This window comes from Struthio camelus, chromosome 14 (assembly GCF_040807025.1).
Source record: "Struthio camelus isolate bStrCam1 chromosome 14, bStrCam1.hap1, whole genome shotgun sequence".
NCBI classification, from domain to species: Eukaryota; Metazoa; Chordata; class Aves; order Struthioniformes; family Struthionidae; genus Struthio; species Struthio camelus.
In genome coordinates this window covers 3,140,264-3,160,922 of record NC_090955.1, presented here as the reverse complement: position 1 = coordinate 3,160,922, position 20,659 = coordinate 3,140,264, and the positions used below count along the sequence as shown (strand labels likewise).

General features: G+C 46.5%; 1 long non-coding RNA gene across 1 annotated transcript in view; it reads right to left on the bottom strand.

Moving 5' to 3' along the window:
• Nucleotides 1-10,656: 10,656 nt before the first annotated feature.
• The window catches only part of LOC138060968 (uncharacterized), a 115,763-nt gene continuing 105,760 nt past the window's right edge, over nt 10,657-20,659 (bottom strand). The window contains exon 11 of the long non-coding RNA XR_011134486.1: nt 10,657-20,412. This is a non-coding gene — a long non-coding RNA (uncharacterized lncRNA). The remainder of the gene's footprint in view (nt 20,413-20,659) is intronic.

Genomic DNA, 20,659 nt, shown 5'->3' with positions numbered 1-20,659 from the left:
CGCGTAGCCGCGTTTTGCCCTCTGCTTGGACGTGGCAGGTTTCTTCCTCTGCAAGCCTGGGAACGGCTCTTGGGAGCAGCCCGGGACCTGCCCGGGGCGAGAAGCATCCGAGCACCGCCACCTCTGCTCGCTCCGGGCCCAAGAAGCATAATGCAAATGGAGCCGAGATTAAACATAGCTTTTAATGGGTCTGCAAATACTTATCCTGGAGAAAAACACCAGAGCATAAACTCATTATTTACTACTGAACAAACTTTCTGTTTTTTCAGATACGGCCTGCTCGTGTTCAGCTACAGCGCTGCCTCTGTAAATGACTTCCCACAGCTCAGGCAATATTATAGGTGCTTCTTTCAAAAATATAGACACATTTTTGTGCTTAGGCATAAAACAGAGCACACCGCCTCACAAAAAGAAGTGTGTTCTGCCCCAGTCTCCTGAAAGTGGGTGATGATGCCCACAGAAATCTTCCACTCTGAAGATCTTGGTCCACATGCCACAGCTCAGCTCTGAATCAGTAATTAGCAATGTATTCAAGGGATCGAGTCTTTTTTTTTTTTTTTTTTTGCTTAAGAAATCCTTTAGGGGCATCGTTTTCCCCAAACCTATGAGTTACTGGAACGTATTTAGCACATCTCTTTTCAAAGGTCCGGCCCAATGGGAAGGTCACAGACGCTCAAATTCCCAGCTGTGCCCAAGAGTGATTAGTTCGATAAGTTACTTAGCGGTCGCCCTCCTTCCTGACTGGACGTCTGCTCAGACTCTCCTGCAATGGATATCTGGAACGGCGAGCCAGGAAGAATCACGCGTTCTTCAATGAGACTAGTTTTGCTACCGGTCTGCTCTGCAGCGCTTCTGTGCCGTCCCGCGCGGCACACACAGCGGAGCGCTCAGGGGCCCGCTCAGCCCCGGGAAAAATTCATTCACATGCTCATCGCCTTATAAAAACTGCCAGTTTTAATAAGAGAGAATCAACGAAGGAAAGCTTTGTTCAGATATGCTGCCCTTTTCTCTACCCTGCCTCAGGCTGAGCTGCAGGAGCACCTGGGAAGAAACCACGATCAGGACTGGACCTCCTCCTCCTGAAGAGTCATCTTCTCACACTTCTTAAACACCAAGTAATTTAACGTCTTAGACATACTACTGCTTAGCTAGTCGTACTTGAAGAGGTTTACTTTGGATTGCTATCCATGTGCATGGCCAACTCCAAAACAAGAAGAAGTTCTCCGACTTCTGTTTGAAGGTGCCCAGCTCTGACTTGTCTCTTAGATGGCAATCAATCATCAGACCTTATCGTCCCCCATACTCACTGCACCGTCAGGGTGCTACGCGCTGACCTGACCCTACGGTGCCTTTGCTCGGGCTCTCGAAAGTCTGGCGGCTCAGTCCTGGAGCGCGACACCTCCGCGCCGCCACCGAGCCTGCGCGATCGCGACCATCCTTCGACTGTGACCATCGCAGGTCTCCTCAGCTGACAAACCAAAGAACCAGCATGATTTCCTCCTTAGTCCTTTTCCTTTTGCCCACTACCATGTGCACAAAATAATATAACTGCGCATTGCTTTGTGATGCGGAAATAACGAATTGTTCAGATGTTTATTAAACAACAGAGTTGAATCTAATTAGTCGCATTATGTTGTCTGGAGTATAAAAGTTAATTGGAAGACACAATGATTTACTAAAGCTTGAAATTCCAAATGGGTTTTTGAGTAAGTTAATGACAACTAGAATCAGAATGTAACTGCGGAAAACGGAAATCTTATTTTAATTCCTACCAAAGCACTTTTGTAAATGAGCTTGCTCTTGACTCATTGTGAGAGGTTTATCACAGCTTGGTTCGCTGTTACATGTTTAAATGTAATCCAAGGGTACTTTAAATAAGGCGACCAAATCACATTCATCATGGGACACCAGAACAGCAATTAAATCTTTCTAAATAAAGCACATACATGAGGAGAGTGAGCGGGGCAACTGTGAGGAATTTCCTGGACAAAGAAAGACCAAGAATGACAATCACTGCCTGTTAAAGAAGAGGAAGAAGACGATGAAGAAGGAGCATCTGGTCACAGAGGTGTTGTTGGCTTCAAATCCAGCACTCAGCAAAATTCCCGTACAGTTTTCCCAGGGGGTTTTTGCTCTGGTTAGGGCTGCAGCTTTCGGGCTGGTACGCAGAAACACAAACTGAACAAATTCTAGGTTACAACAAAAAAGTCACAGTTAAAAATAGACCAAAAAGCCAACATCGTGATTCAGCTGCACTTCCAGCACAAGCCGGGCTGCGTTGCTGGGGGACGTGCACAAGAGGGCAGGCAGCCCACAGTGACCTGACATCTGAAGTCCCCATCACACCAGCCAAGAGGCTGGTGGGACTGAAGCAGTGCCAGGGAGGGCGTCCCGGAGGCCACCCGCCGTCCTCTGCTCCGTAGCCCCCTGAGGAAGCTCAAGAGAGGTCATCTCTGATCCACCACATCACATATGGGCTGAACATCGTCTCTGAGGACAAGCCGAACAGCTGGATGCACACGCGGAGACCCACACCAAATCTCTGCCTCCGACCCTGCCCGGCAGCCCTCCTGCCCCTCCTGCAAACCTTTTGCACAAGCAGCCTCGCTGATTTTCACGGGGACGTGGAAGCCACCATGCAGCACGGCAGCACTCGGTCCGGAGCACGTCTTGCACGGGGATGCTCAAAAACGGGCAGAGGAGGCTGGGACAAATCGCACGCTCGTCCCTTCCCCAGCACCGTGGCACAGCCTCGCTGCCGAGGAACATCTCGGGGAGATTTTCTTCCGTCAGCTCTCACGTGGGACATCTGCACTTGCTTATACATCCCCACTGTGCTGGCCCTGGCCTCAAAGAGCAGCCTCGCCCTGCGCCGGGAATTATTTGACATATGCACCTCTGCTAATTAGCAACACATGCAGCTAATGCCCCTGAGCTCCCCTCGGTGAAGCACACGCGCCAGGCCTGGCCTAATGTAAATGCAAAATGTCACCACCGCCATTTCAGAAAAGCCAGCACGACATTTTCAGAAACGCTTCCTGTTGTTTTGCAGGCTTTTCCGGTAGAGGAGGCACATCTGCAGAAAACGCCGGCGTACTTGTTCCCTAGAACACAGACCAATAGCAGGAAGGGATCCAAATCCTTTTACGACCCCGCGCTAGTCCACGGAGTCCAACGAACGCTGCAGAAAGCTAAAACCGGATTTATGCTGCACGTAACTGAAGGGAAAACGCGGGCCGTCAACAGCGAGGCTGAACTCCGTGGAAGGAGGTGGAAAGGCGGCGTTCCCGCGGGAAGGCGTTTCGCCCAGCCTGCGAAGAGCGCGCCACCCGAGCGGCAGTCAGCCGCCACGTGGTGCAGGTGGCCTCCCCGGCAGCCCCCGAGGAAACCAGAAGCCGTGGTGGGTAAATGGCTAAGGAGGAACGCAAGCTGCTGAGGAAAGAGATGTTTATTTTCAGTATCCTAGGAGTATTTCCAACAGTGGAGAGTAATTAAAAAAAAAAAAGAGAGAGAGAGAGAGAAGGAAAGAAAATACCCTCGCAGCGCAGCGAGGGCTCCCCGGTCCTTAGGAGACCCGGTGGCCCTCAAGGGACCTGCAAAGGCCTCACTGATTTCATCCCGGTTCCCGACGGAGGGCGGGGAACTAAATTCTCTTGAGCTTTTTGAGGTTTTTTGTTTTTTTTTTCCCCTTAATCAGGAAAGCACAGACATTTTGTGAAGACGTTTTTGCTGTTCTCGAGAGACGATCAAATTGCCCCATCGCGTCAGGCCGGGAAAGATAATCTGCTCTCGGCAACTTTCCCTCCTCCTCCTCTCCATGAAACTTTCCATCCCTCCTCCTCCTCCTCCTCTAGCAAAGACAGGAGCCAGCTGATATTAAGAAAGAAAAGGCCTTTTCCTTCCCTCTTCCTCCCCACCGTAACACTGATGAGGGGCCCCGTTTTCCATTTCTCCTCTGTTTTCTGCCACCGGCATTGAGGCGTGCTTCGCCGGCAGCGGGGGCAGGCCGGCGAGCGGGCCAACGCTGCCTTTGGGGATGCTAATCCAAGTCACACGCACTGAGGACCGGATCCTTACGGCATTTTGTTACCAGCCTCTCTTTCTCCTTCATTTCTTGTTAACTTCTCTTTCCCGCTGACCCCTTCATCCTTGTGCCCAGCAGGATGGTCACCGTTTATCCGAGCGTCTCCGCCTGCGGGCTAACGCGCCTCACCAGCCCGGCTTCAACGTTTGGCTTCTCCTGCCCTTTCTCGGCCTAAAATGGCCCAGGACTGAACGGCATGGCAGTCCTTTCGCTTTAACACACCCTTACTTTTCCCCGACTGCTCTTCCACGAAGTCCTGTAGGTCACACGCGGCGCCGGGACCAGGCCAGTCCTGCAGCTCCGGTATTTTGCGAACGCGGGGCCCCCGCAGAGCAGGTCGAAACTCACTACGGCTTTAAAGATCACGCCTTTCCACACCCGCCTGCCCTCACAGAACTGGAAATTAAAACTATTGACATCTTCTGGATTACTTTTCTTCAGTGAAAGATAGACTGTTGTTACAAGGGAATTATTTTCTAGTACGAATTCTTGAGACGTTGCTCTACCTCCTTGTTCCTCTTTAAGGACAGAGGAAAAGAAAAAAGACTACAAAGCGCTATAAGCAAAAGAAAGAGCCTCCCTGTACTTCTTAAAATATGTGGAGAAGGGAAAAATAACAGATTAGAACATTTTTCCAGTGAAAAGTTGAATTCAATTCAAATTCTTCTAGAATACGCAAAGCAGCAAAACTGTCAAGCGTTGCCCCAAATTTTTTTCCTACATTTCGTAGTTTTCACAACCACCTCCAAACCCTCCTCGGCTTCCAACCTTCGTACTAAGAATCCACGAAAGACAGAGGCCCAGTCACGGGGTACAGGTTAGGGGAGACTAAATCCTGCTCCAGCAGCGCTCGTTCCCCCTCAGAATTGACCAAAAAGTGGGGTTATCCCTTCCAACTATTCACGGGAGCCCTCCGAGTAACAGAAAAATTGCCCTTGACCTGGAACATGACCCCAGTGAATGCTGTCACATATACACTGACCAGAAAGACAGCGGTAATTTAAGGAAGGGTAAACAAGGAGGACAAGGTTTTATAGGGATCTAAATAATTCTTGAAATAATACCTACGGCATTGGAAAGTCCCCTCCATTGCAACTAGCATTTGTGTTTCTTCCTTTAGCTCTCGCTCCCATCAGTATTGCAAATTTAATGACGCTGTGAAGCTCATTTATTGAGGTTGGCTTGCTCTCAAGCAGCAGTTCTCTAAGAGCTGGCTACTGTGCCGAATGTTTTAACAAACGGCATCAAAAGCCCCCTGCTTTTTTCTTTGCAATATAGCATGTTTTTAATAACAGTTTTTAGTAACTACCAGCCCAACCAACATCGGTACAATTCCAAATACTTCATAAGCTCCTACGTGCCATCAAATATCTCTGTCAACGTTCGCTCATTTTTCCTAGTTTTCCTAATTGCCCAAACTAAACAGCGAAGACGCAAGACGTTAGACTGCTTTGGCCACTGCCTTTTGAAACCTTGCTTTCTCTGCGACCACAGCCTGCAGTGAAGCACAGGTGAGAAGGTGGCGGTCGGCAGCTGACCGCTGGCTGACGACAGCGGAAAAGCCGGCGCCGAGCTTTGCGAGGGCAGATGGTAACCCAGCCTCGGCTGCCCCAGGCATCCCCAGCGCGGACCTTCACGCAAGGTTCGGCTAGAGGTACTGGCGTGCACGAGGGGACGCGGGGCGGCTGGAGGGACTTCAGTTCCACCTAGCAGGCCGCGACGCGGTGTAATTAATAACGGTGAAAACTGGTCTGCAACCTGCGCAGCGAGGTGAACTCGCTGCATATGCGCTTGCTAGTGCCCTGCATGAATGTATTGACCTAGTTTTCTGACAATTCCTGGATTTATACTTACGAAAATATACTGTACTGGCTTTTCAAAATACCTACCAGAGAAGGGAAATAGTGTTATACGTACCTGCTGTGTCCTTTTTCAGCTGCCACAGTTTTTATATGGCTTAGCTGCATGAAATTAAATGCAATAAGGCTCCTACAAAGCTCATCTACACACTCCCTATTAATTCCGTAACACCTCCCATCAGTGCATCATTGAAGGTAAAAAGCTATGTCTTTCCAGGTCTGCTAAGTTACGCCTATTTTAAGACGGCAGGGCACCTCGGCAGCAGACCGCCTGTGCTTCGCGCGGGAGGGAGTTTGCGCGGACTCCTGTTCCCCACGGCACGCGCAAGCGTTAACCACGAAGCCAGCTGCCTTGCAACGTACTGTCCTCTTCTTTCCGGTTGGCTCCGCTCAGTCCCTGTGCTCAGCTGCCAAAAGCTGCATCGTTCGGCACGAAGCACGACCACCCGGGAGCCCTCGTCAACAGGTTCGCCCGGCCAGCTGCAAACCGGCGGCTCCCACGCCACCTTTCACAGCGCGACGGCTCCCGTCTCCTCTCCCAGTGACAGCCAGCGTAGTTACTACTTGCCTGGAGGTGGCGACATTAGAAAGAGCAAGAGATGCCAATCCTGGGCGCAGCTGGCTGGGTCCCGACCGCCTGCGCAGAGCTGCCGCTCCATACCCGCGTCCAGCCTGGATGGGGGAGCAACCATGAAACCGTCACCAAAATTCACATGCCAACAGCTCATGCATCAGGCAGAGATAAAACCACCCTACGTACCCTGAAGAGGTGAGAGGGATGAACGTACAAATACCTTTTCTTTCTCTTCTTCACGTGTTAACGGCCTTTGTTTTCCGCGCTCCGGCAATAGGAGCAAAGTGCCTCTTCTGCTGATCCGGGCGACCCGGTGGACAAGCCTGGAGAGGTGCGAAAACGCAGGTGTGCAGATTTCAACCCAGCGCAAAGGCATTTTTATATTGCTGAACCCCTCCTCTGCAGTAAAAGCAGCACAACCCGTTGCCACTGTGTTAAGCAGCACTGATTTCCTCCCTGAGGGCAGTAAAAGAAAAGGCAAGCTCACGGCAAGTCCTACACATCGGTGGTGCAGCGTAGACCCCACGACAGGAGAAACAAACGACTGTAGCCTGTTCCCTCGGCGTTTTGAGCCTTGCTGCCCGTCCTGGCGGAAGTGAGGCCATTCTCTGTGAAAACAGATTGGAAGCTGCCTTCCTCTTTCTGCAAAATAACACATTAAAAAAACCCTTATAGGCTATTCAGTTCAGTAGGGCCATTCCAGCCAAAAAGTCATACTTATTCTCGTTCTCTACCATGGACATGATAGAGGCAAGGCCTTTGTCACTGAACAGCAAACTTCAAAGGAATGAGAAAAACTAGAGGAGGAAAACAAACATCTAAGTATGCTAGAGAGCTCCTGGTCTCCGCTGATAGCACCTTGTCAGCTCCGGGAGCCCTGTTACGTCCTTAATCTAAACAGTTCACACTAATGAAGTCAACCAGCATCTCAGAAATACACACAGGTGTTTATGTCATCAAATTGTCACATCATTGTGATTTAAAAAACCTTTACCTCCATGGCAGAAGTAGTCATTTTAGCTACGTTTTTAGAATCAACATATTTAAGTATCTGAAGAGAGCTGACAATCTTTACTTTCATGCAGCGTAAGGCACAGCGTGGGTCTGCAGCGCCTGTTGAAATATGTACTGTGCTTCTGCTTGGAGACTGCAAGGCTACCCTAAAGCTCACAGAAATACAATATCCCTCCACGTCGTTCCTGCCTGCAACATTCAAACGTGTTCTCTCCCGATTCAACCTTGATCAGTTTTTGCGTGACTTCTTTTGTGCTGCGTTTGAGTATTTAGAGTCCCTGTAGTCAGCACGGGGACAGAAACCGAGACCACGGTGGGTTTTGGGTGGCCACCATCCACGTAGCATCAACTGTCCCTAGATGCAGAGGACTCCACTTTCAAGAGAGATCTAGTGATAACTCTTCTCTAACTACCTTTATGGGCCCTGCATTTGCCAATATGTTTGTGTGAATCCTCATTTCTGGTGGCGTAACAAGCATATATGCTTTTCACAAACACATCCAGTAGGTGCTAGATTTAACATAAAATGAAAAGCACCCAAAGAACAGATGGAGCAGGGCTTTTAAAACCCCCAAATAAACACTTATTTAAAAATAGATGAAAGAGACATTTAATTTAGTTCAAAAGGTTGAAATGAACCATTAACAAATCTAGACTCATCTAAATACCTGCTTGTCATGTATATTTAATTTTCCCGATTACGTTTCCGTCTGGTTTGTGCTCTGCACTTGCACAGTGATTGCGGTGTGTCCTGAAGTGCCTGACGGTCCGGAAGGACCTTATGGCATGCCCAGACATGGAAGAGGAGATTTCTGACCAAAAATAGATGCCCACACCACTCCAAAGTCAGTCCCTAAGTGGGAACCAGTGTGTTTGGCACAGAGAGAATGTAAAAGCAGGGGCATATAAGAGGGCAGCAACGTTATATATGCATGACATTAAAAAAAAAACTATTGAAGATTGTTTGGTAGAACTCATCACAGTGTGGCTCAGTGCAATAAAAAAAAAAAAAACACTATTTCCTTTCTTTTTCTTCAAATTAGGACCCAGTTTTGGAAAATGCAGCATCTTGTAAAGAACCAAACCTCACCAGCTCCGCAGAGTCGAATCCACTCGCTGAGCGGCCGGGGGAGCCGGGGCTGCTCTGCGCAGACCTCTGTGGCGTGGGGAGCGTCTACGCCGGGCAAGGTCTAGGTGTGCGAGATACGAATCATTTCATTAATATCAGATCACATGCAAAATGTATTTTAAAAGTAGCTGATCAACAAATCGCTGATAACTCTAACGTGAGCTAACACGCGGTGTTCATAGTTACTCTGCATGCAGATTCCCCACTGCTGCTCTCAACCTATTTTCTTTCCAAATCTATTCATTATTTATTAACTTACTTTTATTCAGAATTCTGGATGATCATAATTTCCTCTCTCCTGGGTATGACTTTTCCTGCTTTCTCTTGTTAAAACGTAGGCAGGAACTCGAACACACACTCGCCTGCCCTGTGGTTGCGTTAACCGGTGGGCAGTAAGGACGGGAGGCGGCTTTGCTTTGTGTCCTGGGAAAGGGAAAGGGAAAGGGAAGAGGATATGGAAACTCCTAAGTCATCGTTCCGCTTTTGTTTCTGGCAACGGGAAGTTTTTCCCAAGTTGGCTACCCTCTCCGGGACCGAGTTCCCCCTTCAGAGGAGGTACTTCGGCGGCCCCAGCACTAGAGTGCACAAGATCCTCAGACTCTTAAATACTTTTCCCTTTGCAGCCTCCTGGGAAAGAGGCTTTTCTTCCAGTTGAGGTACTGCAACACAAAGGGATTAAGACCTGGCAGTGCCTGACAACACGGAGAAACTGCTTTCTCAGGACAATTTGCATCTTAAACACTGGGGCACTCTGCCTGCCTATGTACTGTTTGAGACTCTTCGGGAGTTTTCTGTATCAGAAAGAGACACCTACGGCTTTCACCCTCACTTAGCTCTCCAAGAGATGCGGGGAGAGCTACTGCAGGCAGGTTTGCCAGCCTAGCTGTGCTAACGAGGAGCGTGAAAATTCACCCTACTAACTGGGTTCGTTATGCAAATAAGTTACCGCATGTAGATTCAACTTACGCGAGCCCCCAAAAAAGGGTCTCTTTCTGATGTGTCGCTTGGCCAGATGTTTTTCCCGTGTTGGGGAAAGGTTTCATTTTTCACTCCAAGCTGCCTCTCCAGCGGAGAGGACGTGTGGTGTCAGACTCCTAACTAAGCCTGGCTCTCAGCGGGTGACTCTCCGAAGTGCACACCCTTTGCGTGCAAAGTGTCAGATGTACCCAATTTCCTTACACAAATTTGAGACATAAACAAGAACTTAAATCATAAAATCACTACTGTTTTGGTTAGTGGCAGGAAAATTTGTATTTAAGACAACACTACAACCAGGGGCCCTGATTCTTCCCGATTTTAAACCAACTTCCAAGAAAAAAACCTGAACAAAAGGTTATTTGGGAGTCCAGAGTCTATTTTCTTAGGTGGTAAACCACAGGTACCCAAAGAATAAAGGGACAATTTCTTCATGTTTCTGAGTTATGGATTAGAAAAATAGTCCTAGCTACACTGATCAATGTGAACTTCAAAGAAAAACGTGGACCATCTATTACATTTTCTCCCAATTACTGTCTTTTTGCTGAGAATTGCACTTTATGTGCCTTCTAGGCTTTCAAAAAAGGGAGCAGGACAAAAAAAAAGCTTATGAGAGTGTTTTACCTTTTTATGGAATCCAAGCGCTATATAGCCAGTTAAGTTCGCAGTAAATTCTGAACTGCGGTTGCAGATGGGACCAGTCCGATGGTCTCTACAGATCTATGTGAAAAAGCTTCTCATTTTGTAGCCAATGGAAGTATAGGAGAAAGGGATTAAAATGTAATTTTGGGTTGATTCTCCCCAACAGTTCCATTGGCAACACATTTGAAAAACTTACTCCAAGGTGGCTGAGTAGCTTTTGTCCAACCAGTTAGGCTTTACGGATCTCTAAAGCCCTTTAAGATTGCATTTTAGCTACCTGTGAAATGAAAGCACCATCCTGAAAAAAAATTTAAAAACATCAGTCAGTCTTTTCTGATCACTTTCTTCCCTTTTTGTTCAAAATCATTTCACAAATTTGAAAATAATTTATCTTATTTTTTTTAGGTGAGCTTTGGCTCTTCATTGTGTTGCTTCAGTCCAACAAATTTCTGGTACCTGATTTTGGAAAGGAAAAGGAGGACTGATCGTTTCCTCCTTCTTTTCTACTGATAGCTACAGATAAAATACGATTCTATCATTGTTCTCTCCTTAAGAGGAATTGTCCCTTCCTCCATAAGCTAATTAAAATGCAGAATTATACCTGAAGCCAAGAAAGCACTGGAAACTATGAAAAACAGCTTTTTTTTTTTTTTTTTGTAAGTCCAGACCATGAAGTGCTCAGCAGTTCCCATTGCCCTTAATTGCCTCTGCTGGACAGTAAGCATTTGCTGGCCTGCAATTTCTTCCTGCTTCGGAACATTTCACACATTTGCTGTTTAGGGAGGCAAAGGCTCTCAGCACCTCAGAAGTGCTCTCAATAGCGGGCAGGACCTGGCCTTTAAACTATTTCCTTCACCTTGCACAGTCGCTATGCAACTGAAATAGCAAATTATCCCATGCTTTGTCTCCAACACTTCCCTGACATGTCACACAAAGGTGGTATGTCTGACCAGGGGCATAGTCCTCCTTCCCTGCATGTGTCACCTCCATCAGCATTAGCAGTGCCCGCATGCAGGCCTTGAAAGGAACGTCTACCCCTTTGTGACCCGTTTGGTTTAACTGCAAATGGCACAGAATTAAATGACCTGATCTTTAAAGATCATTAACAAGTCTTTATTCTCACTGCCGTGTAAGTATGAAATCACCCCTGTGGTTACCCGGAATTAGACGTGGCTTTATTTTGCAGGGCTCAGATAACAACAGATTACATTCAGGAAAACATGCAACAATTGTCTCCGAAATCAGTCCACAGGCAGGGGGACAGGTGAACCAGACTGGAAAAACTGAAAATTTGTCTCCCACTCCAAATGCTGCCTCCTTAACTGACATCACCTTGATATTTTTCATGTCCTTATTCATTTGTGTTACATTTTCTCACACAGTTCCGCTTCTCCCAACACCCAAAGAGATCAAAAGCCCCAAAATACTGCGTGAAGGCAATTCTAGAGAGAGCGCTTTGCCAGCGCCAGGCATCTGCGCTCGTTTCTGAAAAAGCAGGCTTTTTAAAGTAAAGCAAGTACTTCGATGGAGCAGGGCCAGGCTGCTGAGCCTTGTGCACGTACAAATCAGAACAACGTAAATTGTCCCTCAAGAACAGGAAAAGTCAAGCGCTCAGTTTTTCATGGTGCATCCAGGCAATCGGGCTTTCTCTGGCAGTGATATAATTCTCCATGAATGCAGTGCCTTGCACTTAATGCGCCACTTCTCAGCACCTTTCACCCTGTTGCATATTGCTAAGCACAAAACTTCAAGCAAAACTCGCTGTTCAGTGAAGACTCTGATCACGCATCTTCGTGGGAGGAGGAGGAACAGGTTACTTCTGGCAGCAACGGAGAGGAGAGACAAACGGCAGAAAGTTCTGATCTGTCACTGAAAATGACTTCTTTGTGCTGACATGAATACTTCCAAAAGAGAGGCAGCAGTCTGTAGGAGCGAAACCATAACTTTAACTGAGGCTGATCAATGTTTCTGATTCAAAAATCGTTTAATTTAAGGGAATAAAATCTGATCTCGGGACTCCTGCTAGGAGGACTATTTTGTTCCAGTGCCAACCTGCACTGCATTACAGCAGCGGCTTGGATGAAGGGTTTCCTAAACATGGTTTTGAATTGTGCCTCGGCCCTTATTAATGCAACATCCTTCCCTTTAAGTGACATAGCCCCACGGAAAAAGTCAAAGCAATAAGTATAGGCATTTCACAAAACAAAATGACTATTAACATTACTAACTTTAAAAATAAATAGTTTAACAAAACAACTCAGAGCCAAAATATAGCTGCTCTATTAACATCTGGATTTAATTTTAAAGTAAATAATCCCATGTGTTTACATTAAGCTTGGTGGGCATTTACAGCACCTGACATGGAGAACAGCAGAGGCTACAAACACATCCAGAATTCAGGTAAGTCTGCCCAAATGCTCTGGGCTCCTCTAACCAAAAGCAGTCTTGTTAGTCACGGCTACACAAAACCGTAATTTGTACGCAGTCACATTAAGGACAATTTTGCCTGAAAAGTGCACCTGGGTTGGATGGCTGCCAGCTGGAAAGAAGCTTTGTATGGGGAGGTTAACATGTTTACTTGCGGAAATTACAAAAAAAAAAAAAAAATCCACGCTCATATTTCATTCTGTAACAAGGTTACAGAACGAGGTTATTTGGGAGGTTTTTAACAGGGAAGACTACAGTCTGAAATCTTATCAGCCGGCTTTGCAACTTCAGCGTTTCTCGCAGGCTGAGCTGGACGAGGTCCTGAGCAGTGCTTCCTCCAAGGAAAACTTCCAGGATTTGGTTTCACTGATTCAGCCATTTCACACCCCAGAGTGAAGGGATGCTACTCTTCAAAAGACCGTTTTGGGGACAAACCAAGCAGGGCCACATGGGGAGCGTGGCAGTAGGACAGGCGGGGAGGCGCAGGGAGCTGAGGACACCCCGTCACTGCCAAGGCACAGGACAGAGCCATTCAGAGGACAGTCACACACAGGACAGCACCTGTGTCATTGATGCATCCTAAGAAGAGGAAGCTGGTTTGGTCATGTGGTGATTTACATGCTACCACCCCAGGCCTTTTGGACAGTATTTTTCCTCTCCTTCCAAAATCCTCTTTATACAAAAACTCATAAACCGCCACGGAAGTACTTGCATGCCACTAGGTCTGCAGCCGTTTCTGCACACACAAGGTCCATGTCCTCTACTCCTGAGCCAATGCCGAGAAACCTGAGAGAGGGGTTTCTCCTGACTTCCTCAGATGGCACAGGAGCCCCTGAGGACGGTTATGAAGTCTAACCGCCCGTGCTACTGGAGCACCAAAAGCTTCAGGCGTGGATCAGGGATTATGCGGAGGTTCCCTGGCTCTGTGGGCAAAATTCGAGATGTTGAGTGGCTACTCAGCACACAAGGCTTGATCATAGCGCAATGAGGCAAAGCTCAGCCCTCAAAACAACTGCCTGAAGCAACCTACCCTCTCCCCACCACGTGTCGCGGCAGGACTAGCTCTCGCAGCCAAGGAGGCTCTTCAGAAAGGATCTGGAGGTGACCATGGCCACAGCTGAAGCTTGGCATCGCAGAGACGCGGTGGCTGCTGGGATGATGGTCCCCTCCGAAGCCTGCAGGGAGACCAGGGCAAGGCTCTGCGAGTCTTCCCCAGTCCATTCCCCAACGAGTGCCGACCTCCCGCACGACCATGCAGCTCAGGGAAAGATTTCTGGTGTTAAGGACGCCAGCGGATGTCCTTTCTAACCCTGTGCTGAGGCTTTCTGCTAAGTAACATACCTGGCTGATTTTACATGCCTACTTCTGAACTCATCTTTAAAAAGAAGATGTTCTTTTGTCATTCTCAGCTGGGAAAATCCTCTCCCACCAGGTTCCTGGCTGGCTTTCACGTGGAATAATCTTCTTGCAAACGGGTTTAACTTTCTGACGCTTCTCTTCAGTTCGACAGATAAAACTGTGTTGAACAGTGGGTTAAAAAAATTGTTTTGGGGGCAATTAGTCTGTAAGAATAATTACCTAGAGAGTTCTCACAACTGAAAAAGATCTTGGCTCTGCTGACACCCCGACTATGATAAAGGACTGAAAAAGAGTCTAGCTTCCTTGCTGCCATCCGAATCCCCTGTGGCTCACACAGTATATAACAAGGCTGCTTTGTTTTTCCGACACATGCCATTTCCTCACTATCTGGGTGTACATGCTACACACATGAATTTGCACAAGCTGAATTTTTGCCTGGTAAGTAAACTGTCAATTGCCCAGTAGGTCTCCTCTCCTTTTTTTTAAATGGCAAACTAGATTTTCCCAGAAATAAAGGATTATATAGAATATTGGATTTATCATTGGAGTAAATTAGAAGATTTTTCCTGGGAAAGAATAGTAATAGAAGTTATCTACAGTCACAGTATTGAATTGCTCCTTCTTACCACAGTACATGAGAAAGACTGCCTGCATTTCCTCTGTATAGTACCACCACACTCTGGCACGTCTTCCTTTTTAGCAAATAAAGGTCTGAAGCACACAGACAGGATGGCTGAGGTCTTAAAAACTACTTACATTTCTAATCACAAAATCAGCACTCCAAAATAGTCATGAGGCTCACAGCAAGAGTGATTTTCTTTACATTTCACACCAAAAACCTAGCTATGCATGCCCTACAGTTAGGGTCAACCTCACAACTCCCAGCAGGCTCCGATTCCTCCTGCACCTGAAGCACTGGGATCCGTGGTGGCCCCAGCTACGTGCATTGCACACTGACATGTACAGCAGAGCCCTGCTGGAGATGAGCCTCCCCGTGAGCTCACCTCGCCCTGGAGCAGCGAGAGGAGAAGCCACCAGGAGGGCTGGGGAGCCTTAAGGAGAGGACCAGGCTGCTGCCACCAGCGGATGCTCTGGGTCCATAGACACAGGCATGTTTCTGGAGAAAGGGTGAGGCAAGATGGGAGAATTGCTTTCACACCTGGATGTTCCTCAACACCTTCAAGGTCAAGCTGGGCAGCCAGCGGGAGATGAATGTAGAAGTTCACAGTGCAGATGATCAGCAGGATTGGGCTTTACGGTAACCTTAAGTTGCCCCTTATTAAGAAGATAGAGCTGCACAGCAAAGAACACAGATTTCCCAGATCCCAGGCTAATACCATGCCATCACATCACTGGCTTTAGTCTTTAATCATCCCAGGTACAAGCACTCCCACTGATGTCAGCACAGGTTTTGCACTCTTGCAAAATCAGCATCTTTTTACAGTAAAATCCTCCACTCAGCTTTAGTGGGAACTGGGTGGCAAAAGCACAGTGAAAAAAATCTCAGGCAAGTCTCCTTTGTGAACTGACTCACAATTAAAAAACGCAATAGCACTCAGCAGACACCAAAGAAAACGCTGTGGAACCACAAAGCAGGTAATATTATCCTTGCTTTTGAGGCAAAGTGTATGTATATACATGCATATAAATATACTCTAAAAAATGCAAGATTAATTTATGGACTGAAAACAAAGACTTCCTATGTGTCCATGTTGCAATCCTATGTATAAACACAAGGCTCTTGAATCTGAGTTCAAGAAGAAATGTTTCCATCCATACATCTTTAACTGAACTTGTTCTTAAACATCCATTTAAACACTCTGAACACGGAGTACTGGCTTTATGAAGGTAAAAACATTGCGTGTGTAGTAAGCTACAAACTCATTGTGCGCCAGCTCCTCTGCAGCATTTGTCCGCGTACACTCATGGATAAAATACGGTTACTTGAGGTAATAAGAAGTCACTATCATCCACCTCCAAAGAAAGAAAATGAAGATCTCTTCAATTAAGGTTATAGTTACCTTGCAAGTCTGGCTTTCACTGCAGATAGGAAGTGGTGCTCACGGATCAGTTGATATATGGGATCCTTAGGGCAACTTGCTCATGTGTCCGAAGCCTGACTTTTCCCTGTTTAACCTGTATCAGCCTTTTTCAGGGTGACACCCTGATGCTCTCCAGCATCCATATCCTTGCGGGTTTGGCCAGCAAGCGGTGTCCGACATGGAAATGCAGCACCTCAGCTTCTCCTTGCTCGGTAAGGACACTAGCACCCGAGACAGTTTCTCTCTTCGCAGTGTCTCTCTGCTGGGAACTGCTCATCTAAGGACTTGACGCTTCAGCTAGCCATCACAAAACCTTACCAGCATCTCGGGAATAATGAAGAGCGTGATGTTAGGAGAATGTCCACGTTCATGCAGTAAAAGAGCGATGCAGATGCAAAAGGAACTCATTTTCGGGGAGCAATAGGAATGAAAAGACATTTATTCCTGAGGGGGAGGAAAAAACAACCTTTCATGCTTTTCTGCTTTGTGGCTCACTGTGGTATTTTTGAGACCCGACCAACAAGGTCTTTAGCTGTTCCAAACTCTTTTAGGAAGGGGCTTGAACGTCCTCCTTTCTTACTGCTGCAGGGAGCCCTTGGGAGGGAAGTGCGGCTGCCTTCCCACTGCAGTGCAGCACGCTCCCCTCCTCTGCATGAAACTCGAATCCAAAGAACTCCCTCAAATTTGGTTACTAGGAATCTCTTTAATTTCCTAAATCATTTTGTTTTAACATGAGCTTGAAGTGGTATAAATCCAGCTTCAACATAGTACAGATCTTTATCACCTGGAAAGAGCAGTGATTCTTCTTTTTTGGTGGAAAAGCTGGAGCGCCCACCGCCTCACGGAGCGCCCACCGCCTCACTGAGCCCTAAAGACACTAAGAGGTAGTCAGTAAAGTCAGAGCTTCAAAGGGACCTCATCAAAGTTAACAAGAACGCTAAGAAAGGTCTTTTTTTGGCAGATAGGATTTGTGGAGTGAGTTACAAAGGCCTCCTGTGCAATAACGAGGAGGAGGATGCTCAGATGTATTTCTCTCCTCCTGGCGCTGTAAAAACACTGATTCTCTGCCAATCCCTTATGATACAAACCTGGAAGAGGTTCGGACATTCCTGGACGCAGCAGGATTACAGAGCAATGCGTGGGCAAGACCACAAAACTGACAACTCCCCAGGAAAGCAGAGCAATGCTTTTTGACTTCTACATTTTCATATTTAGTGAGATATAACCTTATTTCTTGGAAAAACATCTTTCACTACATGAATCATTCCTGTGGGTAGAGAAAATCTTTTTCCTAAAAAGAAAATCAGAAAGCCTCCAAACATGCATGCGTTTATCCAGCATTTATTTTTCAGGAGGATGAAAAGCTCTAAAACTTATTTGGAATTCAGTTTTTCCTCTGCAGTTGCTCAGCCCTAGTAAGAGCTGTAGGTATCTGAGTTTGGAACACAGATATTTTCAAATTTACTGTTGGTTTGACAATGATTATGTAGCCCATTGAGATGCAGTGGAGTGATTTAGTGCTTTGGAGGTATTTGTCATGTTTGATGAATGCATTTGGTGACACAGGGCAATGAAAATGCGAGATTTCCAGCTGGTGAGAGAGAAGCTTGCTAGCTGATATGTAGGGTTATGGCAGCAGCTATGTAAGGTTAGAAAAATTTTATTTGTTTCTCATTTAGAGTTTTAGAGGAAGATGAGAAGCAAGATATTCTTCAGCTGTCTCCCTGGGGTGGAGCTAGGCTGTGTAGACGTTTCTAATGTTTTGACAAAACTTAGTTGGAGAGCTAACCAATATTTACTCCTAGCTTTCTTGTGTTCCTTGTTTCCCATTTGTCATTGCTTATCTGATACTTAGATTGTGAGCTTTTGGGAACAAACTCTTTTCATCCCCTGCTTGTACAACACCTAGCATAGCCTGGTCCTGAGTCATGGCTGCTGCACTTAGATGTATACCAATATAAATAATATATAGCACTGTGTGCTCCCCGGGCACGGCGATGAGACAGCCCCCGATGCGGACACAATCTGTGAAACCTCGGGAGCATCTCAGAATTACTCCAGCATTCAGATTTCCGGAAAAAAGTCACAGAAATACTTTGTTTTCTCATTTGTCTGATTTAGAGCACAGTAAAAGTTTGATATGATGCCAACTGGAGTCAATGGGAAATCTGCCTTTAGATTGGGTCCAAATTACAGGCTTTTGCTCAGACGAGATGAGTCAAAAGGGAGTCCTCTGTGCTTTGTCTACCTAGGAGCCAAGAAATGCCTTGTAAGATTAGCTGCGTAATTTCAGTACTGCAGCAACCACCTTTGCTGAAAATTCATAGCAATTGCAATTCTCTGAATAAAGCTGCCTCAGAAATTTCATTAATATCCAGGTAGCCTCCAAAAATCTAACGTCTCACTCTGGTGTAAAGTCCACAGATGTAAAGAGGTTCTTACGAAAACAAGGCACTTGGAAGTGTGTTTATATTACATCATTGTAAACAAATTATCTTACACTCTCAAAACAGGATTTCCACGTGCCATAAACACAGGATAGCAGAAAAAGCGCTTTTGGAGTTCAGTTTGATTTTTGTTTTTATCGTTGGATCACTGATGGGTTTCAGAGGAATGGGGAAGCCTTTATCAGACGTGGTGTAACGGCACAGCACGGAGGCAGTCACTGGCTCGGGAGCACCATTACCCCCTTTGACAGGACCATCTCCAGTTCACGCAAGCCATCGCTGCTACAACAACAACTGTGAAAGACTGTAACAAAGATGTCTTTCCTGACGGCTTTCTGTCAGGCATTTGTACTGCAGTAAGTCAGAGCAATTCAGTAGGAAATAGCCTGCGAGCAGTGATCTCCATGGATTTCAGAGTCACCTTTATATCCACCTTTGCACATCTGTATGCAGGCAAAGGAGGCTGCAGTGGCAGTGCTGAGGGTAAGAGCAATAAAGAACACGCATTGCCAGAGGCAACAAGTCCACCGGGGACAAGTGCCCCGTGGAAGACCGCTACGTTTTCACTACCGTCACCAGTTTCCTATGAAGCTATATTCTGTGGCAACAGTATAATCACAATCCTTGAAATACAGCGGTTATTCAGCTCTCATACATCTTTTTGGGGGGTCAAAATCCATTTTTCCCCTGCTGTCTAACAGCCCTTGGTTCTGACAGAGCGCCTAAAGCTAGCGCATCCGCTTTCAGAAGAAACCCAGACCCAAAGTTCTGCATATGTGAAAGATGACAGGTTGTATTTTTCAACAACTGGGTTGTAAAAACTTCTACATTCTGGCCACATGTCAAGTCAGATAACTGCAGTGCACCTGCCCAAATTCTCCCTCCTATTTTCCCTAGCACGTTATCCATCACTCCCTGGTCCAAGTAGTTGTCTTGCAGAGTTATATGCTTTTAACATCAGGGGAAGCTGACTTCAGTAGTGAATGGACGATATTTCAGTTTGTCAAACTCGTAAATCCTTCTGGGAACCCATCAGGAGGGGAGCACGACGTGAATACGGGCTATCATTCCACTAAAGTCAACGCAGCCATTAGGGCCGTGAGGTGCTATTCAAGGCTGATCACTGGCTGCAAAATATTTAATGTGATGATTAGCTTAATTGTGCTCAAGCCTCTTCTTCACTTGGACTGCAGTCAGAACAGTTCAGTTCAGAGTTTGACGAAGTTTCTGTTATGACGGGAGGTATCTGTCATGCTAAACTAGGAGATTTATATGCAGCCATACATTCATTGAAAGCTCGTCTGGAAGTACTCTGTGTCTAACAAGTCCGTTCATTTCTCAGTTGGTGCACTTATTATAAGCTTCATCTTCCATGCACAAGATCCACTGAGAACTAACGTCCACTGAAACCCGCCTCTATCAAGTAACTATTTCTGATATAAGATTCCTGCAACATCAGTCGGGGAGGTTGTTTTTAAAATGTAATAAAGGCTAACCTAACAGAATGAGTGCCTCCTTGGAAAAAAAAAAGTGCTAAAAATTGTTTGGGTTTTCTCCTTCTCTATTATTACTACTTCCTTTGACTTTTGATTTGGCAAATACTACATACACATTGATTCATAAAATACTGAGCCTTAAGATGAGGTGATTGCTGTCAGTCTCCATTCAAAATTCCTCCTGATTTCACTAACTTGTCCTGAGAAGTCATGATTGCTGTTAGGTCACAGAGCTGTCTTTCCAATGGGATGATGCAGCAATCTACCTACCCGTCCGTAATTAAATGTACCGCGCCACGGAAGCCAGATCATGTCCGGCCCATGAGTTCCACTCCACCACGCTGCATCTTCTCCGCAAGCAGCCCTGTGAAGTCAAGGGGCAAATACCTCACTGGAAGGAAAGGTGGCAGAACCTGGCCTATCAGAAACACTGCATTATTTGTACTGTACACATCAGTCACTCTCTTAGGATAGATGTGAGAATTTGCAAGTCCAGAATGCATTATTTGTAAACGCGGTCGTTCTTCTTGCGTGCAGAGCTACAAAGACGGCACGCAGACCACGCCATCTGGGCAGCTGCTCTTCCACGCACGTCACTGCAAAAACACGCG